The 17362-nt window shown below is 27.6% G+C and overlaps 1 protein-coding gene across 2 annotated transcripts in view; it reads left to right on the top strand.

Annotated features, from left to right (window-relative positions):
- The window catches only part of LOC140450907 (prominin-1-like), a 157247-nt gene that overhangs the window by 118705 nt on the left and 21180 nt on the right, over nucleotides 1-17362 (top strand). The window lies entirely within an intron of this gene.

The following is a 17362-nucleotide window of genomic DNA, read 5'->3' as shown; positions in this document are numbered from 1 at the left end:
ATTATGATTATCTTTGGCTCGACATCCTGGTTGTGGTACTGGCTTAATCTAAGATTCGTCGCCATTCTGTTGAGGTTCTGACAACGTGTTGTTATATTCTGATCTATAGAGATCAGTCTAGTCAGCGCTACAAAAATATCTTCAGGCAAATAGCGACTTAATAAATTTGGCAGTTTTCTTTGCCACTCTGAAACGTCGTCAAGGTTAACATTTGCAGCTTCTTCAGAAATTGCTCTAAATTTAATGTTATATCTTAAGCAAAACTTGAAAGCTTTAAAAATCAAATTGAGTTTTTTCGCCGCGTCTAAAGCTCTTTCTTTTATTATCGATCCACATAATGAAATGTTCTTACTTTATAAACCCAATCGTACACTATATTATCGATGCCAACACCTTCAGTTTTAATCCTCTTTTTTTGTTGAATATTGCAACTTTCACTCTACCACTTTTTTAAATCGGCCTTTTTTTTTAAATGTCCCTAACCTGAGTTTTTTCTATTTGAAACTTTTCGGCCAAAACTCCAACACTATATTATATATTATTCCAAACGTCTTTCTATTAGTCGAAGACGTTGTTACCGTAGATGAGAATATCGCAACTAAATTAAAAATGTGCACAAAGGATGAATAAATTCTGAAATGGATTTTTCCAACTTAAACTCGATGTACCTAATATACCTAGTTTTATGACCATAAGTACCTACTTATATAATTAGTTTTATGGCTACAATAAGTTATGTACATATTTGAATTTCCGGAGCCTCAATTTTAATCTGTTAACCGCCTTCATCTGACTGTCAGTTGTTGCCAGGTAAAATTACAATAATTTCTGAGAAAAACCGATGGCAAATTTTGCCCGGAGTCGTTGTTAAGAGGATTCGTTGTTCGGAGGTGTCTTACTATTTCTTCTTCTTTTTCTTCTTCAGCCTTCATCTATCCATGGTTGGACATAGGCCTCCTCCAATTGCTTCCACGCTTTTCTATCTTTTGCAATTCTCATCCACTGCTTTCCAGCTATAGCTCTTATATCGTCTATCCATCTCTTTTTGGGACTTCCCACGCTTCTTTTTGTTTCTCGAGGTCTCCAGAATGTCACTTTATGAGACCATCTCTTGGTGTCTTGTCTTACTACATGTGCTACCCATTTCCATCTCATTGTTGCTATTTTTTCCATGATGTCGGTTACTTTAGTTCTTCGACGTATTTCGGTGTTAGGAATTTTGTCTTTGAGGCTTATATTTAACATGACCCGTTGAGTTACTCTTAATTGTTCTGCCATTTTTCTTGTTATTGCCATAGTTTTAAATCCATAAGTTGCAACTGGTAGTATACAAGTGTCATAGGTATTTCGTTTTACGTGTATTGGGATTTTTCTGTCTTTTAAAATGATGCTAAACTTACCAAAAGCAGCCCATGACAATTGTGTCCTTCTTTTAATTTCTAGGGTTTGATTTTCCTTTTTGTTTTTAATTGCATGTCCTAGATATATATATATATATATATATATATATATATATATATATATATATATATATATATATATATTTATATATATATATATATATATATATATATATATATATATATATATATATATATATATTGTTCTAACCTTTTCTATATTGATGTTATCTATCGTGAAGTTTTCTAGGCTGTTGCTTTATATCTTTGTTTTGTCGAGATTCATTTTTAATCCTATTTGATTCGATTTTTGATTTATTGAAGCTATTTTTAATCCCTTTTCGACCCCATTTAGTTTTTTGAAGACATTTTCTAATGCCAAAGTAAATAATTTGGGTGAGATGGTGTCTCCTTGTCTTACACCTTTGCCAAGGTCTATTTTCATAGTTTACAGATCATCATCTATTTTTACGTGAAAAGTAGCATCATGGTATATATTCTTAAGGAAGGCAGCATATCTTGAATCTACTCCGGCGTCGTCCAATGCTGTTAAAAAAGCCCATTTCTCGATACTGTCGAATGCTTTGTGATAATCGACAAATGCTAGATGTAGTGGTATGTTGTACTCTATTGTTTTTTCAATAACTGTCCGGATTGTTTGCAAGTGATTGATAGTGCTAAAACCCTTACGAAAGCCTGCTTGCTCCACTGGTGATGCATCTAGCTTATCTCTCAATCTATTTGTTATTATTCGGGTTAGTAGTTTGTAAAGGTTTTCTATATTTGCGGCGTCCCCTTTTTTATGGAGTAGAATGACTTCTGCATTTTCTGCATAGGCGGCATTTATTTAGTGATGCTCTCATTGCCTCTTCTAATGCAGTGCCTCCCATTTTTAGCATCTCTGAAGTAATTTTATCTTCTCCTGGTGTTTTCCCATTTTTCATTTGTTTTAGGGCAGCTCTAATTTATATATATATATATATATATATATATATATATATATATATATATATATATATATATATAATTTATATATATATATATATATATATATATATATATATATATATATATATATATATATATAACGAGTTTATTACAGCTGCCGCCGTTTCCCGCAACCTAGCTTCCAACGCTTGCGATCGTTCCAGTCATCTACTTGTAGACCCCTATCTTCCATTGCACCTTTTACTTCTTGTCTCCACGATCTTCTTGGTCTTCCCTTTGTCCTGCGGTTGGTGGGGATCCACTGTAACATTCTCTTTGGCCATCGTTGATCATTTATCCTTTCTACATGGCCATACCATTTCAGCCTTTTGCATTATATAGTTTCCAGGACGTCAATGTCTATGCCCATACTCTCTCTGATTTCAGTATTCCTTACTCTATCTCTTCTAGTGAGTTGGCAACATCTTCTCCAATAATTCATTTCCATTGCTTTTATTTTGGATGCGTCATTTTTATTTATTACCCAAAGCTCTGAACCATATGTAGCAATGCTTTCTATGATACTTTTGTATATCCTAATTTTTGTGTTTCGGGTGATGTGGTTATTCCAAAGTATACTATTCAGTTGACGTATTGCTGAATTTCCTTGACCAATTCTAGTAGCTATTTCTTTTGTATTTCGACCATTGTTTGTAATGTTTACACCGAGATATTTATAGCTATCAGTATTTTGAATTTGTTTGCTTCCTAGTTCTAAGTGCTTTCCTTCACCTCACACTACTACGTACTCTGTTTTTGATGGATTAATTGATAAGCCCCACTTAGTATATTCTTCATCTATTTTTCGTAACATGTAGTGGATATCATCTTGATCTTCTGCAAGTATTACTTGGTCATCAGCAAAATGTAAGCTGTACAGTGTATGGTCTCCAATTTTAACATCCATAGGTTCACATTTTCTTTTCCAAATATCCAAAACCCCCTCCAAATAAATCTTAAAGAGTGTAGGTGTAATGCAGCAGCCTTGGCGAAGACCTTTGGTCACTTTTATCTTTTTTGTCACTTTTTGTCAAATCTTTATTACACTCGTCATATCATCGTACAACTCCCTTACAGCATTAATGTAAATCGGTGGAATATTCTTGTCTTCTAGCACCTGCCATAGCTTGGCTAATAGGACACTGTCATACGCTTTTTGAAGATCAATAAATACCATGTGTGTCTCCATATTATGTTCCAAACGCTTTTCTATTGTTTGTTTTAGGCAGAACACATTGTCTATACAAGAACGACCAGTACGAAAGCCACTCTGATCTTCAGCGTCTTCCCAGCAATCTTCAATTCGGCTTTTAATTATCTTCCCGTAGACTCTACAGATTGAGTTAGTTACACTAAGCCCTCGGTAGTTCTTACAATCTTTTCTGTCGCCTTTATTTTTGTATAGATTGCTGATATATGCAGTTTTCCATTCTGGGGGTAGCTCTTCTCCTCTCAAGAATAAATTAAAAGTATAAACCAATAGCTGAAATAGTTTGTCAGGGCCATATTTAGTCAGTTCAATGGGTACTCCCCCCGGTCCTGGAGCCTTTCCATTTTTCATAGCGTTGGCGTGTTTTTTAATTTCTTCTGGTGTTATTTCAGGTTTCTTCGCGGTAGGAATTCGCTCTAATTTCTGATGTTATTATTTCAGGGAGATCCTCTGAGCCTACATTTAAGATATGTTTTGTTGGTATACCGGGGTTTGGAATAGTAGAAGTATACAGCTTCTCATAAAATTTTCGGATTTATCTAACGATCTCTTCCTTATGCGAGCACAATGTTCCATGGTCGTCTTTTATCTTTATGATTTTATGTTCTTTTTTGTCTTTATGATTTTTGGTTCGTTCTTTTTCTTTTCTCTTACTATTTACAATAGCAATATTTCTATTAACATTCCAGCTTCATTGGAAGAAGTTAGATAACGAATAGTGCATGAATGTAGTATAGTAACCCTAAAATTTTCCAAAATGTTCTTTGTTATTTAGACCTGCGACTTAATAATTATTATGGTCGTTGGTGGATATCATTTTGAACATTTAAGTAAATTTTACTTAAAATTTAAGGGTTAAGGTCCTGGAAGGGAGGGGGTTGACAATTCACAAATATCTATATCGTTAAAAGATGACCCTTTTAGAATAAAAATCGACCTGTTTCACGTGTTTAGATATAATCACAAGACGTTTTAGACACAAAATCTAATTATTTGTGTCAAATTTCAGAGTGGACTAGTTTGTGTGGCCAGGCCCTGTATATATATATATATATATATATATATATATATATATATATATATATATATATATATATATATATATATATATATATATATATATATATATAGATATATATGTATGTATATATATACATATATATAAATATATATATATATATATATATATATATATATATATATATATATATATATATATATATATATATATATATATATGTTTGTTTTGAGGTTTCCGCGGGAGCTATATGTGCTGTCACTATTTTTCCGGGATTGAACCTAAACACTCGAGATGATGCCCAAAGACTACCAACAACATGGAAACCAGCTCTGCAAAGAACCGTCCAAAAAAATTCAACTTCAGTTAACGCACAGAAAAAACAAACAGCGAGACCGCCAGACAAGGCCCCGCCCACTCACACACAGGCAGGACCAATCACAAGAGCCCGCGCGCCGCCGAGAGAGTATTTAAACGAGCGCCGAAATGCCCAGTCGACCAGTACTAATCGAGTAACGACGAGAAGTAGATCCACCAGGCTTGAGAATGGCAAGTGAGACCTTGCCGAAACGTCGCCAAAACAATGGTTTTCAAGAAAACCAGCATTTTACAACGCGGAGTCAATCCCGGAAAAATAGTGGTATATATATATATATATATATATATATATATATATATATATATATATATATATATATATATATATATATATATATATATATATATATATATATATATATATATATATATATATATATATATATATATATATATATATATATATATATATATATATATATATATATATATATATATATATATATATATATATATATATATATATATATGTATATATATATATATATATATATATATATATATACATATATAAAAATATATATATATATATATATATATATATATATATATATATATATATATATATATATATATATATATATATATATATATATATATATATATATATATATATATATATATATATATATATATATATATATATATATATATATATATATATATATATATATATATATATATATATATATTATATATATATATATATATATATATATATTATATATATATATATATATATATATATATATATATATATATATATATATATATATATATATATATATATATATATATATATATATATATATATATATATATATATATATATATATATATATATATATATATATATATATATATATATATATATATTATATATATATATATATATATATATATATATATATATATATATATATATATATATATATATATATATATATATATATATATATATATATATATATATATATATATATATATATATATATATATATATATATATATATATATATATATATATATATATATATATATATATATATATATATATATATATATATATATATATATATATATATATATATATATATATATATATATATATATATATATATATATATATATATATATATATATATATATATATATATATATATATATATATATATATATATATATATATATATATATATATATATATATATATATATATATATATATATATATATATATATATATATATATATATATATATATATATATATATATATATATATATATATATATATATATATATATATATATATATATATATATATATATATATATATATATATATATATATATATATATATATATATATATATATATATATATATATATATATATATATATATATATATACATATAAATATATATATATATATATATATATATATATATATATATATATATAAATATATATATATATATATATATATATATAAATATATATATATATATATATATATATATATATATATATAAATATATATATATATATAAATATATATATATATATAAATATATATATATATATATATATATATATATATATAAATATATATATATATATATATATATATATATATATATATATAAATATATATATATATATATATATATATATATATATATATATATATATATATATATATATATATATATATATATATATATATATATATATATATATATATATATATATATATATATATATATATATATATTTTTATATATGTATATATATATATATATATATATATATATATATATACATATATATATATATATATATATATATATATTATATATATATATATATATATATATATATATATATATATATATATATATATATATATATATATATATATAATATATATATATATATATATATATATATATATATATATATATATATATATATATATATATATATATATATATATATATATATATATATATATATATATATATATATATATATATATATATATATATATATATACCACTATTTTTCCGGGATTGACTCCGCGTTGTAAAATGCTGGTTTTCTTGAAAACCATTGTTTTGGCGACGTTTCGGCAAGGTCTCACTTGCCATTCTCAAGCCTGGTGGATCTACTTCTCGTCGTTACTCGATTAGTACTGGTCGACTGGGCATTTCGGCGCTCGTTTAAATACTCTCTCGGCGGCGCGCGGGCTCTTGTGATTGGTCCTGCCTGTGTGTGAGTGGGCGGGGCCTTGTCTGGCGGTCTCGCTGTTTGTTTTTTCTGTGCGTTAACTGAAGTTGAATTTTTTTGGACGGTTCTTTGCAGAGCTGGTTTCCATGTTGTTGGTAGTCTTTGGGCATCATCTCGAGTGTTTAGGTTCAATCCCGGAAAAATAGTGACAGCACATATAGCTCCCGCGGAAACCTCAAAACAAACATATATATATATATATATATATATATATATATATATATATATATATATATATATATATATATATATATTTATATATATGTATATATATACATACATATATATCTATATATATATATATATATATATATATATATATATATATATATATATATATATATATATATATATATATATATATATATATATATATATATATATATATATATATATATATACAGGGCCTGGCCACACAAACTAGTCCACTCTGAAATTTGACACAAATAATTAGATTTTGTGTCTAAAACGTCTTGTGATTATATCTAAACACGTGAAACAGGTCGATTTTTATTCTAAAAGGGTCATCTTTTAACGATATAGATATTTGTGAATTGTCAACCCCCTCCCTTCCAGGACCTTAACCCTTAAATTTTAAGTAAAATTTACTTAAATGTTCAAAATGATATCCACCAACGACCATAATAATTATTAAGTCGCAGGTCTAAATAACAAAGAACATTTTGGAAAATTTTAGGGTTACTATACTACATTCATGCACTATTCGTTATCTAACTTCTTCCAATGAAGCTGGAATGTTAATAGAAATATTGCTATTGTAAATAGTAAGAGAAAAGAAAAAGAACGAACCAAAAATCATAAAGACAAAAAAGAACATAAAATCATAAAGATAAAAGACGACCATGGAACATTGTGCTCGCATAAGGAAGAGATCGTTAGATAAATCCGAAAATTTTATGAGAAGCTGTATACTTCTACTATTCCAAACCCCGGTATACCAACAAAACATATCTTAAATGTAGGCTCAGAGGATCTCCCTGAAATAATAACATCAGAAATTAGAGCGAATTCCTACCGCGAAGAAACTGAAATAACACCAGAAGAAATTAAAAAACACGCCAACGCTATGAAAAATGGAAAGGCTCCAGGACCGGGGGGAGTACCCATTGAACTGACTAAATATGGCCCTGACAAACTATTTCAGCTATTGGTTTATACTTTTAATTTATTCTTGAGAGGAGAAGAGCTACCCCCAGAATGGAAAACTGCATATATCAGCAATCTATACAAAAATAAAGGCGACAGAAAAGATTGTAAGAACTACCGAGGGCTTAGTGTAACTAACTCAATCTGTAGAGTCTACGGGAAGATAATTAAAAGCCGAATTGAAGATTGCTGGGAAGACGCTGAAGATCAGAGTGGCTTTCGTACTGGTCGTTCTTGTATAGACAATGTGTTCTGCCTAAAACAAACAATAGAAAAGCGTTTGGAACATAATATGGAGACACACATGGTATTTATTGATCTTCAAAAAGCGTATGACAGTGTCCTATTAGCCAAGCTATGGCAGGTGCTAGAAGACAAGAATATTCCACCGATTTACATTAATGCTGTAAGGGAGTTGTACGATGATATGACGAGTGTAATAAAGATTTGACAAAAAGTGACAAAAAAGATAAAAGTGACCAAAGGTCTTCGCCAAGGCTGCTGCATTACACCTACACTCTTTAAGATTTATTTGGAGGGGGTTTTGGATATTTGGAAAAGAAAATGTGAACCTATGGATGTTAAAATTGGAGACCATACACTGTACAGCTTACATTTTGCTGATGACCAAGTAATACTTGCAGAAGATCAAGATGATATCCACTACATGTTACGAAAAATAGATGAAGAATATACTAAGTGGGGCTTATCAATTAATCCATCAAAAACAGAGTACGTAGTAGTGTGAGGTGAAGGAAAGCACTTAGAACTAGGAAGCAAACAAATTCAAAATACTGATAGCTATAAATATCTCGGTGTAAACATTACAAACAATGGTCGAAATACAAAAGAAATAGCTACTAGAATTGGTCAAGGAAATTCAGCAATACGTCAACTGAATAGTATACTTTGGAATAACCACATCACCCGAAACACAAAAATTAGGATATACAAAAGTATCATAGAAAGCATTGCTACATATGGTTCAGAGCTTTGGGTAATAAATAAAAATGACGCATCCAAAATAAAAGCAATGGAAATGAATTATTGGAGAAGATGTTGCCAACTCACTAGAAGAGATAGAGTAAGGAATACTGAAATCAGAGAGAGTATGGGCATAGACATTGACGTCCTGGAAACTATATAATGCAAAAGGCTGAAATGGTATGGCCATGTAGAAAGGATAAATGATCAACGATGGCCAAAGAGAATGTTACAGTGGATCCCCACCAACCGCAGGACAAAGGGAAGACCAAGAAGATCGTGGAGACAAGAAGTAAAAGGTGCAATGGAAGATAGGGGTCTACAAGTAGATGACTGGAACGATCGCAAGCGTTGGAAGCTAGGTTGCGGGAAACGGCGGCAGCTGTAATAAACTCGTTATATATATATATATATATATATATATATATATATATATATATATATATATATATATATATATATATATATATATATATATATATATATATATATATATATATATATATATATATATATATATATAATATATATATAACGAGTTTATTACAGCTGCCGCCGTTTCTCGTAACCTAACTTCCAACGCTATATATATATATATATATATATATATATATATATATATATATAAATTATATATATATATATATATATATATATATATATATATATATATATATATATATATATAAATTATATATATATATATATATATATATATATATATATATATATATATATATATATATATATATATATATATATATAAATTAGAGCTGCCCTAAAACAAATGAAAAATGGGAAAACACCAGGAGAAGATAAAATTACTTCAGAGATGCTAAAAATGGGAGGCACTGCATTAGAAGAGGCAATGAGAGCATCACTAAATAAATGCCGCCTATGCAGAAAATGCAGAAGTCATTCTACTCCATAAAAAAGGAGACGCCGCAAATATAGAAAACCTTTACAAACTACTAACCCGAATAATAACAAATAGATTGAGAGATAAGCTAGATGCATCACCAGTGGAGCAAGCAGGCTTTCGTAAGGGTTTTAGCACTATCAATCACTTGCAAACAATCCGGACAGTTATTGAAAAAACAATAGAGTACAACATACCACTACATCTAGCATTTGTCGATTATCACAAAGCATTCGACAGTATCGAGAAATGGGCTTTTTTAACAGCATTGGACGACGCCGGAGTAGATTCAAGATATGCTGCCTTCCTTAAGAATATATACCATGATGCTACTTTTCACGTAAAAATAGATGATGATCTGTAAACTATGAAAATAGACCTTGGCAAAGGTGTAAGACAAGGAGACACCATCTCACCCAAATTATTTACTTTGGCATTAGAAAATGTCTTCAAAAAACTAAATGGGGTCGAAAAGGGATTAAAAATAGCTTCAATAAATCAAAAATCGAATCAAATAGGATTAAAAATGAATCTCGACAAAACAAAGATATAAAGCAACAGCCTAGAAAACTTCACGATAGATAACATCAATATAGAAAAGGTAGAACAATATATATATATATATATATATATATATATATATATATATATATATATATATAAATATATATATATATATATATATATATATATATATATATATATATATATATATCTAGGACATGCAATTAAAAACAAAAAGGAAAATCAAACCCTAGAAATTAAAAGAAGGACACAATTGTCATGGGCTGCTTTTGGTAAGTTTAGCATCATTTTAAAAGACAGAAAAATCCCAATACACGTAAAACGAAATACCTATGACACTTGTATACTACCAGTTGCAACTTATGGATTTAAAACTATGGCAATAACAAGAAAAATGGCAGAACAATTAAGAGTAACTCAACGGGTCATGTTAAATATAAGCCTCAAAGACAAAATTCCTAACACCGAAATACGTCGAAGAACTAAAGTAACCGACATCATGGAAAAAATAGCAACAATGAGATGGAAATGGGTAGCACATGTAGTAAGACAAGACACCAAGAGATGGTCTCATAAAGTGACATTCTGGAGACCTCGAGAAACAAAAAGAAGCGTGGGAAGTCCCAAAAAGAGATGGATAGACGATATAAGAGCTATAGCTGGAAAGCAGTGGATGAGAATTGCAAAAGATAGAAAAGCGTGGAAGCAATTGGAGGAGGCCTATGTCCAACCATGGATAGATGAAGGCTGAAGAAGAAAAAGAAGAAGAAATAGTAAGACACCTCCGAACAACGAATCCTCTTAACAACGACTCCGGGCAAAATTTGCCATCGGTTTTTCTCAGAAATTATTGTAATTTTACCTGGCAACAACTGACAGTCAGATGAAGGCGGTTAACAGATTAAAATTGAGGCTCCGGAAATTCAAATATGTACATAACTTATTGTAGCCATAAAACTAATTATATAAGTAGGTACTTATGGTCATAAAACTAGGTATATTAGGTACATCGAGTTTAAGTTGGAAAAATCCATTTCAGAATTTATTCATCCTTTGTGCACATTTTTAATTTAGTTGCGATATTCTCATCTACGGTAACAACGTCTTCGACTAATAGAAAGACGTTTGGAATAATATATAATATAGTGTTGGAGTTTTGGCCGAAAAGTTTCAAATAGAAAAAACTCAGGTTAGGGACATTTAAAAAAAAAGGCCGATTTAAAAAAGTGGTAGAGTGAAAGTTGCAATATTCAACAAAAAAAGAGGATTAAAACTGAAGGTGTTGGCATCGATAATATAGTGTACGATTGGGTTTATAAAGTAAGAACATTTCATTATGTGGATCGATAATAAAAGAAAGAGCTTTAGACGCGGCGAAAAAACTCAATTTGATTTTTAAAGCTTTCAAGTTTTGCTTAAGATATAACATTAAATTTAGAGCAATTTCTGAAGAAGCTGCAAATGTTAACCTTGACGACGTTTCAGAGTGGCAAAGAAAACTGCCAAATTTATTAAGTCGCTATTTGCCTGAAGATATTTTTGTAGCGCTGACTAGACTGATCTCTATAGATCAGAATATAACAACACGTTGTCAGAACCTCAACAGAATGGCGACGAATCTTAGATTAAGCCAGTACCACAACCAGGATGTCGAGCCAAAGATAATCATAATGCCTAGACTGGTCTGGGCCATATATATATATATATATATATATATATATATATATATATATATATATATATATATATATATATATATAAATATATAACTGTTTTGGATGGGTTGGAGTCAATAATAGGGCTATTGGTTAACTATTTTTTTAATCTCGAGCTTTCAATTGTGTTTACAATTATTATCAAGAGCTAAAAAAGACAAAATACTTACAAGGTTGAACTAAAAAGAAAAAACAATTTTTGTTAACTTACCAAATAAAAATTAGTTTGGTAAGTAAAAAATCACTGCTTACATGTTTAAAATATTTTATATAAAAATGTTTTGATCTAACAAATGTTTCTCCGAAAATTTCTATAATTTTGAAAACATTTTTTTTAATATAAAAATAATTGAATTTATAAATAAGTTCAAATAGCAACCAATTACAAATAGCCTCAATGTCATAAATGCCAACATAAAATTTTTATTTTTGACAATTATATTGCCAAAAGTAAAACTTCGTTTAAACATTCTTTTTTGTTTAGTAACAAAAAGAAGAAGATTTATTCACCCTTGACAGATGTCTGAAAGAATGTGATAGATATATGGAGAATTGAATATGACATTTTACAATTTTTATATATAAATCATAAAGAAAGAATATAATTATATATTTTACTTAAATTTTGAATCTCAGATCTTTTGTTTAAACTCTTATCATTTTTGCTAATACAAACCATTTCCAAAAAAGTCCTTTTAAATTTATTACTTTCACTACATAAAATTTTAATGTTATCAAAATCCATAATATGGTCTTTATCGATTACATGTTCTGCCAAAGCACAAGATGGTTTTTTAATTCTGCAATCACTTTTGTGAGAAATAATGCGATTTGAAAGATTTCTTCCGGTCTCACCAACATATTCAGCCTCACACTGAGTACAACTAATGCTGTATACTAAATTCGTTTTTTCAAATTTGTCTATAGGATATTTAGTTTTAGAATATAAAGATGAAATAGTTTTGATGTTCTTTGTTGCTATTTTTATATTGTCAATAACCTTTAGTGTTTGTATTAATTTAGGTGTTAATGATGGTATAAAAGGTAGTGAATGATAATAGATGTTCTGATTGTTAGATACAATGTTTTGAGATTGAGCAAAAAATGGTGTTAAATTATTTATATTACCAATATTAGAAAAAAGCATCCTATGTAGCATATCTGGAGGATAAGAGTTTTCAATTAGAATATTTTTTAATAACTGAAGATCTTCCTGTAGATAATCTGGATGAGAAAGTTTTAAAACACGTTCTTTTAATCCTGTTATAAGGTTCATTTTCATCTTATTTGGATGGTGAGAGTAATAGCTTATAAATCTATTACTACATATGGGTTTTCTGAACCATTTGGTTTTCAACATATTGTCTGTATTTCTTACAATTCTCATAAATACAGACAATATGTTGAAAACCAAATGGTTCAGAAAACCCATATGTAGTAATAGATTTATAAGCTATTACTCTCACCATCCAAATAAGATGAAAATGAACCTTATAACAGGATTAAAAGAACGTGTTTTAAAACTTTCTCATCCAGATTATCTACAGGAAGATCTTCAGTTATTAAAAAATATTCTAATTGAAAACTCTTATCCTCCAGATATGCTACATAGGATGCTTTTTTCTAATATTGGTAATATAAATAATTTAACACCATTTTTTGCTCAATCTCAAAACATTGTATCTAACAATCAGAACATCTATTATCATTCACTACCTTTTATACCATCATTAACACCTAAATTAATACAAACACTAAAGGTTATTGACAATATAAAAATAGCAACAAAGAACATCAAAACTATTTCATCTTTATATTCTAAAACTAAATATCCTATAGACAAATTTGAAAAAACGAATTTAGTATACAGCATTAGTTGTACTCAGTGTGAGGCTGAATATGTTGGTGAGACCGGAAGAAATCTTTCAAATCGCATTATTTCTCACAAAAGTGATTGCAGAATTAAAAAACCATCTTGTGCTTTGGCAGAACATGTAATCGATAAAGACCATATTATGGATTTTGATAACATTAAAATTTTATGTAGTGAAAGTAATAAATTTAAAAGGACTTTTTTGGAAATGGTTTGTATTAGCAAAAATGATAAGAGTTTAAACAAAAGATCTGAGATTCAAAATTTAAGTAAAATATATAATTATATTCTTTCTTTATGATTTATATATAAAAATTGTAAAATGTCATATTCAATTCTCCATATATCTATCACATTCTTTCAGACATCTGTCAAGGGTGAATAAATCTTCTTCTTTTTGTTACTAAACAAAAAAGAATGTTTAAACGAAGTTTTACTTTTGGCAATATAATTGTCAAAAATAAAAATTTTATGTTGGCATTTATGACATTGAGGCTATTTGTAATTGGTTGCTATTTGAACTTATTTATAAATTCAATTATTTTTATATTAAAAAAAAATGTTTTCAAAATTATAGAAATTTTCGGAGAAACATTTGTTAGATCAAAACATTTTTATATAAAATATTTTAAACATGTAAGCAGTGATTTTTTACTTACCAAACTAATTTTTATTTGGTAAGTTAACAAAAATTGTTTTTTCTTTTTAGTTCAACCTTGTAAGTATTTTGTCTTTTTTAGCTCTTGATAATAATTGTAAACACAATTGAAAGCTCGAGATTAAAAAAATAGTTAACCAATAGCCCTATTATTGACTCCAACCCATCCAAAACAGTTATATATTTGTTCCAAACGAGTCACAAGTACTTCTTTTTTTTTTTTTTTTTTTTTTTTTTTTATATATATATATATATATATATATATATATAAATATATATATATATATATATATATATATATATATAAATATATATAAATATATATATATATATATAAATATATATATATATATATAAATATATATATATATATATATATATATATATATATAAATATATATATATATATATATATATATATATATATATATATATGTATATATATATATAATAATAATATATATGTATAAATCTCGTGTCACGGTGTTTGTCCAAGCTAATATTCAAAAAGCACTGAACCGAATTCAATAAAATTGTGTGAAAGTGTATTTGTTGGTCCAACTTGGAGGGACAGGATAATTTTATCTCGATAAAAGAATGTTTTATACGACTTCAACTCTACATTTTAGTTTATTTGATCCGTTATCCGTTCGTCATTTTATGATATTTTACAACTACATATAAAATACCATAAAAGACGTTTCAAACGTCGGTTTATGTTTTTATAACTATTTTTATAATCAATCGAGAACGACTAAGTCGATTTTGGTTTTAAAATATTTATTTAAAGTCCTAGAAAGGTCTAATAGGTGAGACAATATGATGAAATTATAAGGATAATAGTAGAAGCAAAATAGCAATAGTAGTAGGTTTTATTTTATCATACAAACAGTTATAATATACTGATCTATACCATATACCATCAAATATCAACTTTTGTTACTTGTATATGAAGTGTTTTATAATTCTGAAGCTATTTAGAACGATATCCTACAGCATACACAAGGAATAATACGAGGAAAATAACAATACTATACATAAAAGTATTATCAGAAAAACTTAAAAGGATAGGAAATAAATTCAACATTTCAACAAAATTCAAAACAACAAACACGTTGAGATCTATTTTGTCCAAAACCAAACCTAACAATGAACAAGATATGACAAAGAATTGCATTTATAAAATACCTTGTGAATGCGATCAGTTTTATTTAGGTGAAACATCAGGGCCATTAAATGTTAGAATAAGTGAACATCAATCTTATATTAAAAATAGATTCATTTGATATCATTTGATAGATCTCAAATATGTAAACACGCATGAGATAATGAACATAGGATTCAATGGAATGATTCAAATATAGTCCTAAAATAAACGGATGGTAAAAAGAGAAAAATCAAAGAAGCGGCTCTTATTATGCTAAATGAGACCAAGTGTGTCGCAAATTCCTCGGCAGAATGTAGTAGGATCTGGTTACCCATATTGAAAGAGGAAGTTAATATAGAGGAAAATACCATTATTAGTAAGTCAGTAACATATAGAGCATACATCATTTATGTTTTTTAAATAACAAACATGTAAAATCAAAATTTGGTGTTTATTAAAGGTAAACTGAATGCACGACCAAATACTTACCATGTCGGGATAGTATTATGAGGTTTTTTTCCTGGTTTTTCTCTCATAATTTACTATGGAATCACTAACAGGAGAATTTTACTGTCATCATGGCATGTATTTGTCTTTTTAAAGACGAATTACAAGCTATGATCTTTTCTGATGGATATTCTCAAGTTAAAGTTGATTTCATGTAATCGAATGAACTATCTTATAAGTAAAGTCGTCCCAGGAGCGCAACTCAAAAATATTGAGGGAGCAATAACAGAAGCAATATCATTTTAAAATCGTCTACTTTAAAATGTATAATGTATGTCTGAATTGTCAATATAAATGAGTCAGATAAAATTAAATTATTAGAAGAATTTTTCACTAAGTAACAGAAAAACAAAAATTTGTTTAATTTACTAATGTTTGTATTTTGAGAAGTGGCTTATTCCCATTTAAATAGTAATTGTTTTATATTTTTTTAAAACAATTCATTTTATGTTTAGAATTACTTAAAAATTTAAGTTTTGGCATTAATTGAATTCAAGTTTATTATTTTGTGTATTTTTATCATATCATTTATTTTACAGTCGTTCAATTGCGCCAAATATAGGCAACTTACAGTTGTTGTAACC

This window comes from Diabrotica undecimpunctata, chromosome 1 (assembly GCF_040954645.1).
Source record: "Diabrotica undecimpunctata isolate CICGRU chromosome 1, icDiaUnde3, whole genome shotgun sequence".
Taxonomy (NCBI): Eukaryota; Metazoa; Arthropoda; class Insecta; order Coleoptera; family Chrysomelidae; genus Diabrotica; species Diabrotica undecimpunctata.
This window is presented reverse-complemented; position numbering and strand designations above follow the sequence as displayed.